General features: G+C 51.1%; 1 pseudogene; it reads left to right on the top strand.

Annotated features, from left to right (window-relative positions):
* LOC112238689 overlaps positions 1–16,414 on the top strand; it is a 144,930-nt pseudogene that overhangs the window by 115,717 nt on the left and 12,799 nt on the right.

The following is a 16,414-nucleotide window of genomic DNA, read 5'->3' on the forward strand; positions in this document are numbered from 1 at the left end:
GGATTCGGTCTTGCAACCTTTCAGTTTCTAGTCCAACGCTCTAACCACTAGGCTACCCTGCCGCCCCAAATTAATCTCTATTTAACGATAGAACATTCTGGAGCCCTCGTGTAACAGTAAAATATAACAATAGTCTATTGTCTACGTAAGGATTACTGGATTCGCTTGCATATAAAAATGGCTCGAATCATTCATTTCTGCTTCGATTAAATAATGGATTTTCTTGAATACCATCTCCGGAGTCTATTACACGTCTTAATAAATCACTGTATGACGGCAAACATTTTTTTTTTTTTGGGGGGGACCAAATCGTAGGCTGGGAGATGTAAGTCTGGATCCTTGATGTATAACTGATTATATGCTGCTTGTGCAACCCACTGTTCAGACATTACCTTCCTGCCTTAGCATTTCACCTGTGTCCCCGTCCCCGTCCCCCCTAACTCTGTAATAGTGTTAACACAGAACAATAGTGTTTTATTGCAATAGGCACTTAAATACCAGTTTGACAACAACCGATACCCAGACCTGTAAAATGTCTCTCAGGGGTTTTTTAAATGCAGTGTGTATTAAAGGGATATTTCCAAGATTTTTGCCTTGTTGTCTACTTCACCGAATTACGATCAACTCGTGAAATAAGTTAGTTTCACAAGCCAACGCTAACTAGCACTAACGCAATGACTGGACATCTATGGGAACAGCTCGTTGTGCTAACCCTAGTTAGCATTTGCGCTAATGCTAATTAGCAACTTCCTTCAAACTGCATGCAGAGACATTTTTAAAATGGTATCCACAAGTTCTTCTGACTCTGGGGAAATTAGATTTTTTTTCCCCGAATTGCTGAGCTCCCCTTTAATCTGTGGCTCAGGGCAGAGACTGTGTTTCCCATGAAGAGACAATCACCTCATTGTGCTGGGTAACCCCAGGGGTCGTTTGATCCACTTGGCGTAGGCGTTCTCTGAGATGCCTGTAATGTAAATCCAACCGATCAATCAGCCTTGAACCGAGACTCTCGAAGCACACACACCACTTTTAAAATAAGGAGAAGCCTTGTTTAAGGTGCAGACGAAAGAAAAAAAAACTACAGACTAATTTTCCATCACAAGACGAAGCTTGCTGCTCAATAGCAGTAAAGAAAACTTCCTCTGGGATAACACACCACCGCCACTTTGATTCCCATCCATCCTCTCAAAATATACTTTAGGCGATTGTAGGGGCCTAACAAAGACATACTTATAACGTTTTTTTTTCTCTTGCTGTCTTGATAAACATGTAGACATAAATCATTGGTGTAATTTTAGAGGGAGACTGAGGTTGTATCTCAAATGGCACCCTATTCCCTATATAGTGCACTACTTCAGACCAAAACACTATGGCACCCTATTCCCTATATAGTGTGCTACTTCAGACCAAAACACTATGGCACCCTATTCCTTTACATAGTGCACTACTTTAGACCAGAACACTATGGGGAATTAGGTTGCCGTTTGGGAGGCACCCTAAAGTGTCTGAAAAGCACGTAGGGAGCATAGCGTTATTCCAGTCTGTAGCGTAGCGCTATGCCGGTCTGTAGCGCTATGCCGGTCTGTAGCGCTATGCCGGTCTGTAGCGCTACGCCGGTCTGTAGCGCTACGCCGGTCTGTAGCGCTACGCCGGTCTGTAGCGCTACGCCGGTCTGTAGCTAGCGTTACGCCGGTCTGTAGCTAGCGTTACGCCGGTCTGCGGCGTAGCGTTACGCCGGTCTGCGGCGTAGCGTTACGCCGGTCTGCGGCGTAGCGTTACGCCGGTCTGCGGCGTAGCGTTACGCCGGTCTGCGGCGTAGCGTTACGCCGGTCTGCGGCGTAGCGTTACGCCGGTCTGCGGCGTAGCGTTACGCCAGTCTATAGCGTAATACCGGTCTGCAGCGTAGCGTTATGCCGGTCTGCGGCGTAGCGTTATGCCGGTCTGTAGCGTTTGCCAGTCTGCAGCGTAGTGTTATGCCAGTCTATAGCGTAATACCGGTCTGCAGCGTAGCGTTATGCCGGTCTGCGGCGTAGCGCAATGCCAGTCTGTAGCGCTATGCCAGTCTGTAGCGCTATGCCGGTCTGTAGCGCTATGCCGGTCTGTAGCGCTACGCCGGTCTGTAGCTAGCGTTACGCCGGTCTGTAGCTAGCGTTACGCCGGTCTGTAGCTAGCGTTACGCCGGTCTGTAGCTAGCGTTACGCCGGTCTGTAGCTAGCGTTACGCCGGTCTGCAGCGTAGCGTTACGCCGGTCTGCAGCGTAGCGTTACGCCGGTCTATAGCGTAGCGTTACGCCGGTCTATAGCGTAATACCGGTCTGCAGCGTAGTGTTATGCCGGTCTATAGCGTAATACCGGTCTGCAGCGTAGTGCTATGCCGGTCTGCGGCGTAGCGTTATGCCGGTCTATAGCGTTATGCCGGTCTGCGCGCGTAGCGTTATGCCGGTCTGCGGCGTAGCGTTATGCCGGTCTGCGGCGTAGCGTTATGCCGGTCTGCGGCGTAGCGTTATGCCGGTCTGCGGCGTAGCGTTATGCCGGTCTGCGGCGTAGCGTTATGCCGGTCTGCGGCGTAGCGTTATGCCGGTCTGCGGCGTAGCGTTATGCCGGTCTGCGGCGTAGCGTTACGCCGGTCTGCGGCGTAGCGTTATGCCGGTCTGCGGCGTAGCGTTATGCCGGTCTGCGGCGTAGCGTTATGCCGGTCTGCGGCGTAGCGTTATGCCGGTCTGCGGCGTAGCGTTATGCCGGTCTGCGGCGTAGCGTAGCGTTATGCCGGCCTGCGGCGTAGCGTAGCGTTATGCCGGCCTGCGGCGTAGCGTAGCGTTATGCCGGCCTGCGGCGTAGCGTAGCGTTATGCCGGCCTGCGGCGTAGCGTTATGCCGGCCTGCGGCGTAGCGTTATGCCGGCCTGCGGCGTAGCGTTATGCCGGTCTGCGGCGTTATGCCGGTCTGCGGCGTTGCCAGTCTGCAGCGTAGCGTTATTCCAGTCTGTAGCGTTATGCCAGTCTCCAGCGTAGCGTTATGCCAGTCTGTAGCGTAGCGTTATGCCAGTCTGTAGCGTAACGTTATGCCAGTCTGTAGCGTTATGCCAGTCTGTAGCGTTTGCCAGTCTGCAGCTTAGCGTTATGCCAGTCTGCGGTGTAGCGTAATGCCAGTCTGCGGCGTAGCGTAATGCCAGTCTGCGGCGTAGCGTAATGCCAGTCTGCGGCGTAGCGTTATGCCAGTCTGCGGCGTAGCGTTATGCCAGTCTGCGGCGTAGCGTAATGCCAGTCTGCGGCGTAGCGTAATGCCAGTCTGCGGCGTAGCGTAATGCCAGTCTGCGGCGTAGCGTAATGCCAGTCTGCGGCGTAGCGTTATGCCAGTCTGTAGCGTTTGCCAGTCTGCAGCGTAGCGTTATGCCAGTCTGTAGCGTAATGCCAGTCTGTAGCGTAGCGTTATGCCAGTCTGCAGCGTAGCGTTATGCCAGTCTGCAGCGTAGCGTTATGCCAGTCTGTAGCGTAGCGTTATGCCAGTCTGTAGCGTTTGCCAGTCTGCAGCGTAGCGTTATGCCAGTCTGTAGCGTAGCGTTATGCCAGTCTGTAGCGTAACGTTATGCCAGTCTGTAGCGTTATGCCAGTCTGTAGCGTTTGCCAGTCTGCAGCTTAACGTTATGCCAGTCTGTAGCGTAGCGTTATGCCAGTCTGTAGCGTAGCGTTTATGCCAGTCTGTAGCGTTTATGCCAGTCTGTAGCGTAGCGTAATGCCAGTCTGTAGCGTAGCGTAATGCCAGTCTGTAGCGTAGCGTAATGCCAGTCTGTAGCGTAGCGTAATGCCAGTCTGTAGCGTAGCGTTATGCCAGTCTGTAGCGTAGCGTTATGCCAGTCTGTAGCGTAGCGTTATGCCAGTCTGCAGCGTAGCGTTATGCCAGTCTGCAGCGTAGCGTTATGCCAGTCTGCAGCGTAGCGTTATGCCAGTCTGTAGCGTAATGTTATGCCAGTCTGTAGCGTTATGCCAGTCTGTAGCGTTTGCCAGTCTGCAGCTTAACGTTATTCCAGTCTGTAGCGTAGCGTTATGCCAGTCTGTAGCGTAGCGTTTATGCCAGTCTGTAGCGTTTATGCCAGTCTGTAGCGTAGCGTAATGCCAGTCTGTAGCGTAGCGTAATGCCAGTCTAGCGTAGCGTAATGCCAGTCTGTAGCGTAGCGTAATGCCAGTCTGTAGCGTAGCGTAATGCCAGTCTGTAGCGTAGCGTAATGCCAGTCTGTAGCGTAGCGTAATGCCAGTCTGTAGCGTAGCGTAATGCCAGTCTGTAGCGTAGCGTTATGCCAGTCTGTAGCGTAGTGTTATGCCAGTCTGCAGCGTAGCGTTTGCCAGTCTGCAGCGTTATGCCGGTCTGCAGCGTAGCGTTATGCCAGTCTGTAGCGTAGCGTTTGCCAGTCTGCAGCGTAGTGTTATGCCAGTCTGTAGCGTTATGCCGGTCTGCAGCGTAGCGTTATGCCAGTCTGTAGCGTTATGCCGGTCTGCAGCGTAGCGTTACGCCGGTCTGTAGCGTAGCGTTACGCCGGCCTGTAGCGTAGCGTTACGCCGGTCTGTAGCGTAGCGTTACGCCGGTCTGCAGCGTAGCGTTACGCCGGTCTGTAGCGTTTGCCAGTCTGTAGCGTAGTGTTATGCCAGTCTGCAGCGTAGTGTTATGCCAGTCTATAGCGTAATACCGGTCTGCGGCGTAGCGTTATGCCGGCCTGCGGCGTAGCGTAGCGTTATGCCGGCCTGCGGCGTAGCGTAGCGTTATGCCGGCCTGCGGCGTAGCGTTATGCCGGTCTGCGGCGTAGCGTAGCGTTATGCCGGTCTGTGGCGTAGCGTTATGCCGGTCTGTAGCGAAAGACCCGGGCTGTTCCATACTGGCCATGATCAGGAGTCCCGTAGGGCGGTGCACAATTTGACCCAGCATCGTCCAGGTTTGGCCGACACATTGGTGCTTCCGGGTTAAGCTCGTGGGTGTTAAGAGTTGTTTGGCAGGTCATGTTTCGGGAGAATGCATGACTCGACCTTCGAGCCCATTGGGGAGTTGCAGTAATGAGACAAGATCAAAATTGGGGAGAAAATATATCAAACAGAGCCAACTTATTGACATAAGTATTCAGACCCTTTGCTCTGAGACTCTAAATTGTGCTCAGGTAAATCCTGTTTCCATTGATCATCCTTCAGATGTTTCTACAACTTGATTGGAGTCCACCTGTGGTAAATTCAATTGATTGGACATGATTTGGAAAGGCACACACCTGTCTATATAAGGTCCCACAGTTGACCGTGCATGTCAGAGCAAAAACCAAGCCATGAGGTCGAAGGAATTGTCCGTAGAGCCCCGAGATGACAAGATAGTGTTAAGTCACAGATCTGGGGAAGTGTACCAACAAATGTCGGCAGCATCGAATGTCCCATTAACACAGTGGCCTCCATCATCCTTAAATGTAAGTTTGGAACCTCCAACACTAGAGCTGGCCGCCCGGCCAAACTGACCAATCAGGGGAGAAAGGCCTTCGCCAGGGAGGTGACCAAGAACCCAATGGTCACTCTGACAAAGCTCCAGAGTTCCTATGTGGAGATGGTTGTCCTTCTGGAAGGTTCTCCCATCTCTGCTGCACTCCACTGATCAGGCTTTTATGGTAGAGTGGCCAGACGGAAGCCACTCCTCACTAAAAGGCACATGACAGCCCGCTTGGAGTTTGCAAAAAGGCACCTAAAGGACTCTCAGACCATGAGGAACAAGATTGTCTGGTCTGATGAAACCAAGATTGAACTCTTTGGCCTGAATGCCAAGCGTCACGTCTGGAGGAAACCTGGCTCCATCCCTACGGTGAAGCATGGTGGTGGCAGCATCATGCTGTGGGGATGCTTTTCAGCGGTAGGGACTGGGAGACTAGTCAGGATCGAGGGAAAGATGAACTGAGCAAAGTACAGAGAGATCCTTGGTTCACCTTCCAACAGGACAATGACCTTAAACACACAGCCAGGCGTGGACAATGTACGAGTGGCTTCGGAAGAAGTCTCTGAATGTCTTTGAGTGGCCCAGCCAGAGCCCGGACTTGAACACGATCGAACATCTCTGGAGAGACCTGAAAATAGCTGTGCAGCAACGCTTCCCATCCAACCTGACAGCGCTTGAGAGGATCTGCAGAGAAGAATGGGACAAACTCCCCAAATACAGGTGTGCCAAGCTTGTAGCATCATACCCAATAAGACTCGAGGCTGTAATCGCTGCCAAAGGTGCTTCATCAAAGTTTTGAGTAAAGGGTCTGAATAGTTATGTAAATGTGATATTTGGTTTTAGATTATTTTTAATAAATGTTTTAAAATCTAAAATCCAGTTGTTTTCTTTGTCATTATGGTGTATTGTATGTATGTTGAGGGGTAAAAACTATTTTAATTAATTTTGAGTCTCATAGAAAAGGGGTCTTAATACTTATGTAAGGTGCTAAATAAATGGTGTAAATAAAGTAGTTCATTCGCAAATGTTTCAAAACCTGTTTTGGCTTCTTCTTCTTTGTCCTTATGGGGCAATGTGCTGTCATTATGGGGCATTGTGATGTCCTTATGGGGCATTGTGATGTCCTTATGAGGCATTGTGATGTCCTTATGAGGCATTGTGATGTCCTTATGAGGCATTGTGATGTCCTTATGAGGCATTGTGATGTCCTTATGAGGCATTGTGATGTCATTGTGATTATGAGGCATTGTGATGTCCTTATGAGGCATTGTGATGTCCTTATGAGGCATTGTGATGTCCTTATGAGGCATTGTGATGTCCTTATGAGGCATTGTGATGTCCTTATGGGGCATTGTGATGTCATTATGAGGCATTGTGATGTCATTATGAGGCATTGTGCTGTCCTTATGAGGCATTGTGATGTCCTTATGAGGCATTGTGATGTCATTATGGGGCATTGTGATGTCCTTATGAGGCATTGTGCTGTCCTTATGAGGCATTGTGATGTCCTTATGAGGCATTGTGATGTCCTTATGAGGCATTGTGATGTCCTTATGAGGCATTGTGATGTCCTTATGAGGCATTGTGATGTCCTTATGAGGCATTGTGATGTCCTTATGAGGCATTGTGATGTCCTTATGAGGCATTGTGATGTCATTATGGGGCATTGTGATGTCATTATGAGGCATTGTGCTGTCCTTATGAGGCATTGTGATGTCCTTATGAGGCATTGTGATGTCATTATGGGGCATTGTGATGTCATTATGAGGCATTGTGCTGTCCTTATGAGGCATTGTGATGTCCTTATGAGGCATTGTGATGTCATTATGGGGCATTGTGATGTCATTATGAGGCATTGTGCTGTCCTTATGAGGCATTGTGATGTCCTTATGAGGCATTGTGATGTCATTATGGGGCATTGTGCTGTCCTTATGAGGCATTGTGATGTCATTATGGGGCATTGTGATGTCCTTATGAGGCATTGTGATGTCTTATGGGGCATTGTGCTGTCCTTATGAGGCATTGTGATGTCATTATGGGGCATTGTGATGTCATTATGAGGCATTGTGCTGTCCTTATGAGGCATTGTGATGTCCTTATGAGGCATTGTGATGTCATTATGGGGCATTGTGATGTCATTATGGGGCATTGTGCTGTCCTTATGAGGCATTGTGATGTCCTTATGAGGCATTGTGATGTCATTATGGGGCATTGTGATGTCATTATGAGGCATTGTGCTGTCCTTATGAGGCATTGTGATGTCCTTATGAGGCATTGTGCTGTCCTTATGAGGCATTGTGCTGTCCTTATGAGGCATTGTGCTGTCCTTATGAGGCATTGTGCTGTCCTTATGAGGCATTGTGATGTCATTATGAGGCATTGTGATGTCATTATGGGGCATTGTGCTGTCATTATGGGGCATTGTGATGTCATTATGAGGCATTGTGCTGTCCTTATGAGGCATTGTGATGTCATTATGGGGCATTGTGATGTCATTATGGGGCATTGTGTGTAGATTGCTAAAGATTTTTAATTTATTTTATTTTATTCATTTTAGAATAAGGCTGTAACTTAACAAAATATGGGAAAAATCCTTTACGAAGCGACGTGTGTCTATATGGATCTGACCATGCTATTGTGTAGAGAGAGAGAGAGAGTGCCTTATTGTTGTTATGATCTTGGTACCAATGTAATTAGTGCAGTAAAAACAACCGTTTTGTTATACCTGTGGTATACTGTCTGATACAACGGCTGTCAGCTAATCAGCATTCAGGGCTCGAACAACCCCGTTTATAATGTTGTGTGTTTGTTTATTTATATATATATGTGTGTTCTGGGTTTAATCACGTTACGATGTTGCAAGGCGCTGGTGTCTTATTCTCTAACACAAAGGGTCCAATTTAATACGAGTTGAGTCACGCTGACAGATCAGGACACAGAACATTAAACAGCTGTAAATCTCTTCCCTGTGTGTGTGTGTGTTTGACAGCTGGCAATCTCTGCTGTGTCCGTCAGAGCCAGCCCCCTGGCCCACAATGCACCTCACCCCAGCAGTGTGTCTGACTCGGGCTGAGATGGCACCCTATTCCCTATTTAGTGCACTACATTTGACCAGGCCCTATGGGGAATAGTGTGCCATTTGGGACACAGTGCCGGGGTTATGTTAAAACCCTGATGGTGTACATCAGGTACTCTCTTTCACTCTTCAGGGGAATTGGCTCACACAGCATGTCATCCATCCTCTTCTCTCTCTCTCTCTTTGGTTCACACAGCATGTCATCCATCCTCTTCTCTCTCTGGTTCACACAGCATGTCATCCATCCTCTTCTCTCTCTGGTTCACACAGCATGTCATCCATCCTCTTCTCTCTCTGGTTCACACAGCATGTCATCCATCCTCTTCTCTCTCTGGTTCACACAGCATGTCATCCATCCTCTTCTCTCTCTGGTTCACACAGCATGTCATCCATCCTCTTCTCTCTCTGGTTCACACAGCATGTCATCCATCCTCTTCTCTCTCTCTCTCTCTGGTTCACACAGCATGTCATCCATCCTCTTCTCTCTCTCTCTCTCTGGTTCACACAGCATGTCATCCATCCTCTTCTCTCTCTGGTTCACACAGCATGTCATCCATCCTCTTCTCTCTCTGGTTCACACAGCATGTCATCCATCCTCTTCTCTCTCTGGTTCACACAGCATGTCATCCATCCGTCTTTCTCTCTTTGGTTCACACAGCATGTCATCCATCCGTCTTTCTCTCTTTGGTTCACACAGCATGTCATCCATCCTCTTCTCTCTCTGGTTCACACAGCATGTCATCCATCCTCTTCTCTCTGGTTCACACAGCATGTCATCCATCCTCTTCTCTCTCTCTCTCTCTCTTTGGTTCACACAGCATGTCATCCATCCGTCTTTCTCTCTTTGGTTCACACAGCATGTCATCCATCCTCTTCTCTCTCTGGTTCACACAGCATGTCATCCATCCTCTTCTCTCTCTGGTTCACACAGCATGTCATCCATCCTCTTCTCTCTCTCTCTCTCTGGTTCACACAGCATGTCATCCATCCTCTTCTCTCTCTCTCTCTCTGGTTCACACAGCATGTCATCCATCCTCTTCTCTCTCTGGTTCACACAGCATGTCATCCATCCTCTTCTCTCTCTGGTTCACACAGCATGTCATCCATCCTCTTCTCTCTGGTTCACACAGCATGTCATCCATCCGTCTTTCTCTCTTTGGTTCACACAGCATGTCATCCATCCGTCTTTCTCTCTTTGGTTCACACAGCATGTCATCCATCCTCTTCTCTCTCTGGTTCACACAGCATGTCATCCATCCTCTTCTCTCTGGTTCACACAGCATGTCATCCATCCTCTTCTCTCTCTCTCTCTCTTTGGTTCACACAGCATGTCATCCATCCGTCTTTCTCTCTTTGGTTCACACAGCATGTCATCCATCCTCTTCTCTCTCTGGTTCACACAGCATGTCATCCATCCGTCTTTCTCTCTTTGGTTCACACAGCATGTCATCCGTCCTCTTCTCTCTCTGGTTCAGCATGTCATCCATCCTCTTCTCTCTCTCTTTGGTTCACACAGCATGTCATCCATCCTCTTCTCTCTCTTTGGTTCACATGTTTATGTACTTCCCGCTAGGCTAAGCCACAGTGATTAGCGTCATGATATGCTGTTTATGTACTTCCCGCTAGGCTAAGCCACAGTGATTAGCGTCATGATATGCTGTTTATGTACTTCCCGCTAGGCTAAGCCACAGTGATTAGCGTCATGATATGCTGTTTATGTACTTCCCGCTAGGCTAAGCCACAGTGATTAGCGTCATGATATGCTGTTTATGTACTTCCCGCTAGGCTAAGCCACAGTGATTAGCATCATGATATGCTGTTTATGTACTTCCCGCTAGGCTAAGCCACAGTGATTAGCGTCATGATATGCTGTTTATGTACATCTCGCTAGGCTAAGCCACAGTGATTAGCATCATGATATGCTGTTTATGTACTTCCCGCTAGGCTAAGCCACAGTGATTAGCATCATGATATGCTGTTTATGTACTTCCCGCTAGGCTAAGCCACAGTGATTAGCATCATGATATGCTGTTTATGTACATCTCGCTAGGCTAAGCCACAGTGATTAGCGTCATGATCTGCTGTTTATGTACATCTCGCTAGGCTAAGCCACAGTGATTAGCATCATGATCTCAGCTCAGAAATCAAGCCATCTGGGCTAATTAGACAGATAACAGGATGGTACTGATGGTTCCTCGTGTCTCACTAGATTGTCTTCTACTTTCAGTGTGTCCCAAATGACTACCTACTAGCTTTGTAGTGCACTACCAGAGCCCTATGGTCCTTTTGGGATGCAACCTCTGTGTCTGTATTAATCAGGGGTCCTTCAGGCCTGTCTCTTGGGGCCCTCAAAAACCAAACAAATAATTTTTCTCCTGCACAGACTATTTGGCCCTCTGTCCTGGCTGTGAAACTTAATAGTTACAATACTAGTTTCCTAGTTGTTATACAGTCTTTATCTTGTGGAATCTGAAAAGTGCCTGTCAGATATGTCCTACTACAGTGATGCAAGCCATTATCATGTTTTATCTCAGTGGTGAAATGGTAAACATCACCAACCAGGTTACTTCTCTGAATATCCACCCCCCTCCCTCTCTCTGTTGTGCTCTCCTCCCTCTCTCTGTTGTGCTCTCTTCCCCCTCCTCTCTCTGTTGTGCTCTCCTCCCCTCTCTCTGTTGTGCTCTCTTCCCCCTCCTCTCTCTGTTGTGCTCTCCTCCCCTCTCTCTGTTGTGCTCTCTTCCCCCCCTCCTCTCTCTGTTGTGCTCTCTTCCCCCCCCTCCTCTCTCTGTTGTGCTCTCTTCCCCCTCCTCTCTCTGTTGTGCTCTCTTCCCCCTCCTCTCTCTGTTGTGCTCTCTTCCCCCTCCTCTCTCTGTTGTGCTCTCTTCCCCCTCCTCTCTCTGTTGTGCTCTCTTCCTCCCCTCCTCACTCTGTTGTGCTCTCCCCCTCTCTCTCTCTGTTGTGCTCTCCCCTCTCTCTCTCTCTCTCTCTCTGTTGTGCTCTCCCTCTCTCTCTCTCTCTCTCTCTCTCTCTCTCTCTCTCTCTGTTGTGCTCCCACCTCTCTCTCTCTCTCTGTTGTGCTCCCACCTCTCTCTCTCTCTCTCTGTTGTGCTCCCCTCTCTCTCTCTCTCTCTGTTGTGCTCCCCTCTCTCTCTCTCTCTCTCTGTTGTGCTCCCCTCTCTCTCTCTCTCTCTGTTGTGCTCCCCCTCTCTCTCTCTGTTGTGCTCCCCTCTCTCTCTCTCTCTGTTGTGCTCCCCTCTCTCTCTCTCTCTGTTGTGCTCCCCCTCTCTCTCTCTCTCTCTCTCTCTCTGTTGTGCTCCCCCTCTCTCTCTCTCTCTCTCTCTGTTTGTGCTCCCCCTCTCTCTCTCTCTCTGTTGTGCTCCCCCCTCTCTCTCTCTCTCTCTCTCTCTGTTGTGCTCCCCCCTCTCTCTCTCTCTCTGTTGTGCTCTCTTCACCCCCTCCTCTCTCTCTGTTGTGCTATCCCCCTCTCTCTCTCTCTCTGTGCTCCCCCTCTCTCTGTTGTGCTCCCCCCCCTCTCTCTGTTGTGCTCCCCCCTCTCTCTCTGTTGTGCTCCCCCCTCTCTCTCTGTTGTGCTCCCCCTCTCTCTCTCTGTTGTGCTCCCCCTCTCTGTTGTGCTCCCCCCCTCTCTCTGTTGTGCTCCCCCCTCTCTCTCTGTTGTGCTCCCCCCCTCTCTCTGTTGTGCTCCCCCCCCTCTCTGTTGTGCTCCCCCCCCTCTCTCTGTTGTGCTCCCCCTCTCTCTGTTGTGCTCTCTTCCCCCCCCTCCTCTCTCTCTGTTGTGCTCTCTTCCCCCCTGTTGTGCCTCTCTCTCTGTTGTGCCCCCCTCCTCTCTCTCTGTTGTGCTCTCTCCCCCCCCTCTCTCTCTCTGTTGTGCTCTCTTTCTCCCCCTTCACTCTCTCATGTTTAGTTTCTCTTCCTGTCTTTCTAGGCAGTCTCTCAGCAGGACTTGGTCCACATGGCGATCAGATCGCATGTGGGATGAGCTACCTGGCCAGGAGAGAGGTCATCCACAAAGACCTGGCCGCCAGGAACTGTGTGTGAGTATCTTATCACCCTGCTCAGCTCGACCACTAATACTTTTGGGCAATAATCCGGAGACAGGGTTTTCTCTTTAGGTATCAGACTCGAATTCCACTGATTTTCAAAACGTGATCCTCCAGAAAGTGGACAGTTATGCAGCTCCTCGACACAATACTTTTTTAAAGCCACATTCGACAGGATTACCTACGTAGACAGAAGCCTTCTATATGGCAGACCAAATCTAAACTCTTCTCTCGGCAGGTCCAGCCCACTCATTATCTCAGCCAATCATGGCTAGTGGGACGACTGCTGGCTTTTTCTGTGGCTTAACCCAACAAGGCTCGTAATTGTAACAATTGTATTGGTATTTACAGATAGTATACAAGTTTGTTAAGGCACATGAAAGTTCACATGTTCCAGAAGGAATTTCTGCTAAAAAAAAAATCATTTTGATCAATCATTCAATTTTATTATTTTTATTTTTTTTAACCTTTATTTAACTAGGCAAGTCAGTTAAGAACAAATTCTTATTTTCAATGACGGCCTAGGAACAGTGGGTTAACTGCCTGTTCAGGGGCAGAAAGACAGATTTGTACCTTGTCAGGGATTTGAACTTACAACCTTTCGGTTACTAGTCCAACGCTCTAACCACTAGGCTACCCTGCCGCCCCAATCAATCAAATGTATTTATAAAGGCCTTTTAACATCAGCTGATATCTCAAAGTGCTGTACAGAAACCCAGCCTAAAACCCCAAACAGCAAGCAATGCAGGTGTAGAAGCACGGTGGCTAGGAAAATCACCCTAGAAAGGCCAGAACCTAGGAAGAAACCTAGAGAGGAACCAGGCTATGTAGGGTGGCCAGTCCTCTTCTGGCTGTGCCGGGTGGAGATTATAACAGAACATAGCCAAGATGTTCAAATGTTCATAAATGACCAGCATGGTCAAATAATAGGTCTGGGACAGGTAACACGTCCGGGGGAACAGGTCAAGGTTCCATAGCCGCAGGCAGAACAGTTGAATCTGGAGCAGCAGCACGACCAGGTGGACTGGGGACAGCAAGGAGTCATCATGCCAGGTAGTCCTGAGGCATGGTCCTAGGGCTCAGGTTCTCAGAGAGTGAGAGAAAGAGAATTAGAGAGAGCATATTTAAATTTACACAGGACACCGGATAAGACAGTAGAAATACTCCAGAAATAACAAACTGACACTAGCCCCCCGACACAAACTACTGCAGCATAAATACTGGAGGCTGAGACAGGAGGGGTCAGGACATCTTCAACCACCAACCTACCATCCTGAGACAAGGCCGAGTAAAGCCAACAAAGATCTCCGCCATGGCACGAACCCAAGGGGAGGCACCAACCCAGACAGGAAGATCATGTCAGTGACTCAACCCACTCAAGAGACGCACCCCTCCTAGGTACGGCATGGAAGAGCACCAGTAAAGCCAGTGACTCAGCCCCTGTAATAGGGTTAGAGGCAGAGCATCCCGGTGGAAAGAGGGAACCGGCCAGGCAGAGACAGCAAGGGCGGTTTGTTGCTCCAGTACCTTTCCGTTCACCTTCCCACTCCTGGGCCAGACTACACTCAATCATATGACCCTCTGAAGAGATGAGTCTTCAGTAAAGACTTAAAGGTTGAGAGAGTTTGCATCTCTGACATGGGTAGGCAGACCGTTCCATAAAAGTGGAGCTCTATAGGAGAAAGCCCTGCCTCCAGCTGTTTGCTTAGAAATTCTAGGGACAATTAGGAGGCCTGCGTCTTGTGACCGTAGCGTATCTTTTTAATACTTTTCCCCCTCCCCGTGACCATGTCCTCTCCCCCCCTCCCCGTGACCCTGTCCTCTCCCCCTCCCCCGTGACCCCTCCCCGTGACCCCTCCCCGTGACAGTATTGACGACAGCATGCAGGTGAAGATCTGTGACAACGCCCTGTCCAGAGACCTGTTCCCTATGGACTACCACTGTCTGGGAGACAACGAGAACAGGCCGGTCCGTTGGATGGCCCTGGAGAGCCTGCTCAACCATGACTTCTCTAGTGCTAGTGATGTGGTGAGAACACACACACTTACACGTTACACACACACTTGCCCGTTACACACACACATTTACACGCGTTACACACACACACACACACAGCTACACACACGCTCAGCTGCGGTAGGAGGTGAGAGGAGATGCTGTAGACAGGCAGGAAGTCCTCCATGGAGCTCTCCTTTCCTCTCATTCGGTTCTCTCCTCTCATTCGGTTCTCTCCTCTCATTCGGTTCTCTCCTCTCATTCGGTTCTCTCCTCTCATTCGGTTCTCTCCTCTCTCATTCGGTTCTCTCCTCTCATTCGGTTCTCTCCTCTCTCATTCGGTTCTCTCCTCTCCTCTCCACCAGACAGCCTGATTTCCCTCATACCGGACCTCTTCCTTCCTGATGAGGCTCTACTGCTCCCAGTCCTCACCCCTCCCTCCTCACCCCTCCCTCCTCACCCCTCCCTCCCCCTCCTCCCTCCTCACCCCTCCCTCCCCCTCACCCCTCCCTCCTCACCCCTCCCTCCTCACCCCTCCCTCCCCCTCACCCCCCCTCCCTCCCCCTCACCCCTCCCTCACCCCTCCCTCACCCCTCACCCCTCCCTCACCCTTCCCTCCCTCACCCCTCCCTCCTCACCCCTCCCTCCTCACCCCTCCCTCCCTCACCCCTCCCTCCCCCTCCCTCCCTCCCCCTCCTCCCTCCTCACCCTTCCCTCCCCCTCTCACCCCTCCCTCCCCCTCACCCCTCCCTCACCCTTCCCTCCCCCTCCCTCACCCCTTCCCTCCCCTCCTCATCCCTCCCTCACCCTTCCCTCCCCTCCTCACCCTTCCCTCCCTCCTCACCCTTCCCTCCCTCCTCACCCTTCCCTCCCTCCTCACCCCTCCCTCCCTCCTCACCACTCCCTCCCTCCCTCTTCACACCTCCCCCCTCCCTCCTCACACCTCCCCCCCTCCCTCCTCATCCTCACCCTCCCTCCCTCCTCACCTCCCTCCTCACACCTCCCTCCCTCACCCCTCCCTCCTCACCCCTCTCTCCCTCCTCACCCCTCTCTCCCTCCTCACCCCTCTCTCCCTCCTCACCCCTCTCTCCCTCCTCACCCCTCTCTCCCTCCCTCATCTCTCCCTCCTCACCCCTCCCTCCCTCCTCATCTCTCCCTCCTCACCCCTCTCTCCCTCCTCATCTCTCCCTCCTCACCCCTCCCTCCCTCCTCAACCCTCCCTCCCTCCTCAACCCTCCCTCCCCTCCTCATCTCTCCCTCCTCACCCCTCCCTCCCTCCTCATCTCTCCCTCCTCACCCCTCCTCCTCCTCATCTCTCCCTCCTCACCCCTCCCTCCCTCCTCATCTCTCCCTCTCACCCCTCTCTCCCTCCTCATCTCTCCCTCCTCACCCCTCCCTCCCTCCTCAACCCTCCCTCCCTCCTCAACCCTCCCTCCCTCCTCATCCTCCTTCCCTCCTCCCTCCCTCCTCACCCCTCCCTCCCTCCTCACCCCTCCCTCCCTCCTCACCCCCTCCCTCCCTCCCTCACCCCTCCCTCCCTCCTCACCCCTCCCTCCCTCCTCACCCCTCCCTCCCTCCTCACCCCTCCCTCCCTCCTCACCCCTCCCTCATCACCCCTCACCCTCCCTCCCTCCTCCCCCTTCCCTCCTCACCCCTCCCCTCCCTCCCTCCTCACCCCCTCCCTCCCCTTCTCACCCCTCCCTCCCTCCTCACCCCCTCCCTCCTCACCCCTCCCTCCCTCCTCATCCCTCTCCCTCCCTTCCTCCTCCCTCCCTCCTCATCCTCACCCACCCTCCCTCCTCATCCTCACCCTCCTCCCTCCCTCCTCCTCTC

Source organism: Oncorhynchus tshawytscha, linkage group LG05 (assembly GCF_018296145.1).
Source record: "Oncorhynchus tshawytscha isolate Ot180627B linkage group LG05, Otsh_v2.0, whole genome shotgun sequence".
NCBI classification, from domain to species: domain Eukaryota; kingdom Metazoa; phylum Chordata; class Actinopteri; order Salmoniformes; family Salmonidae; genus Oncorhynchus; species Oncorhynchus tshawytscha.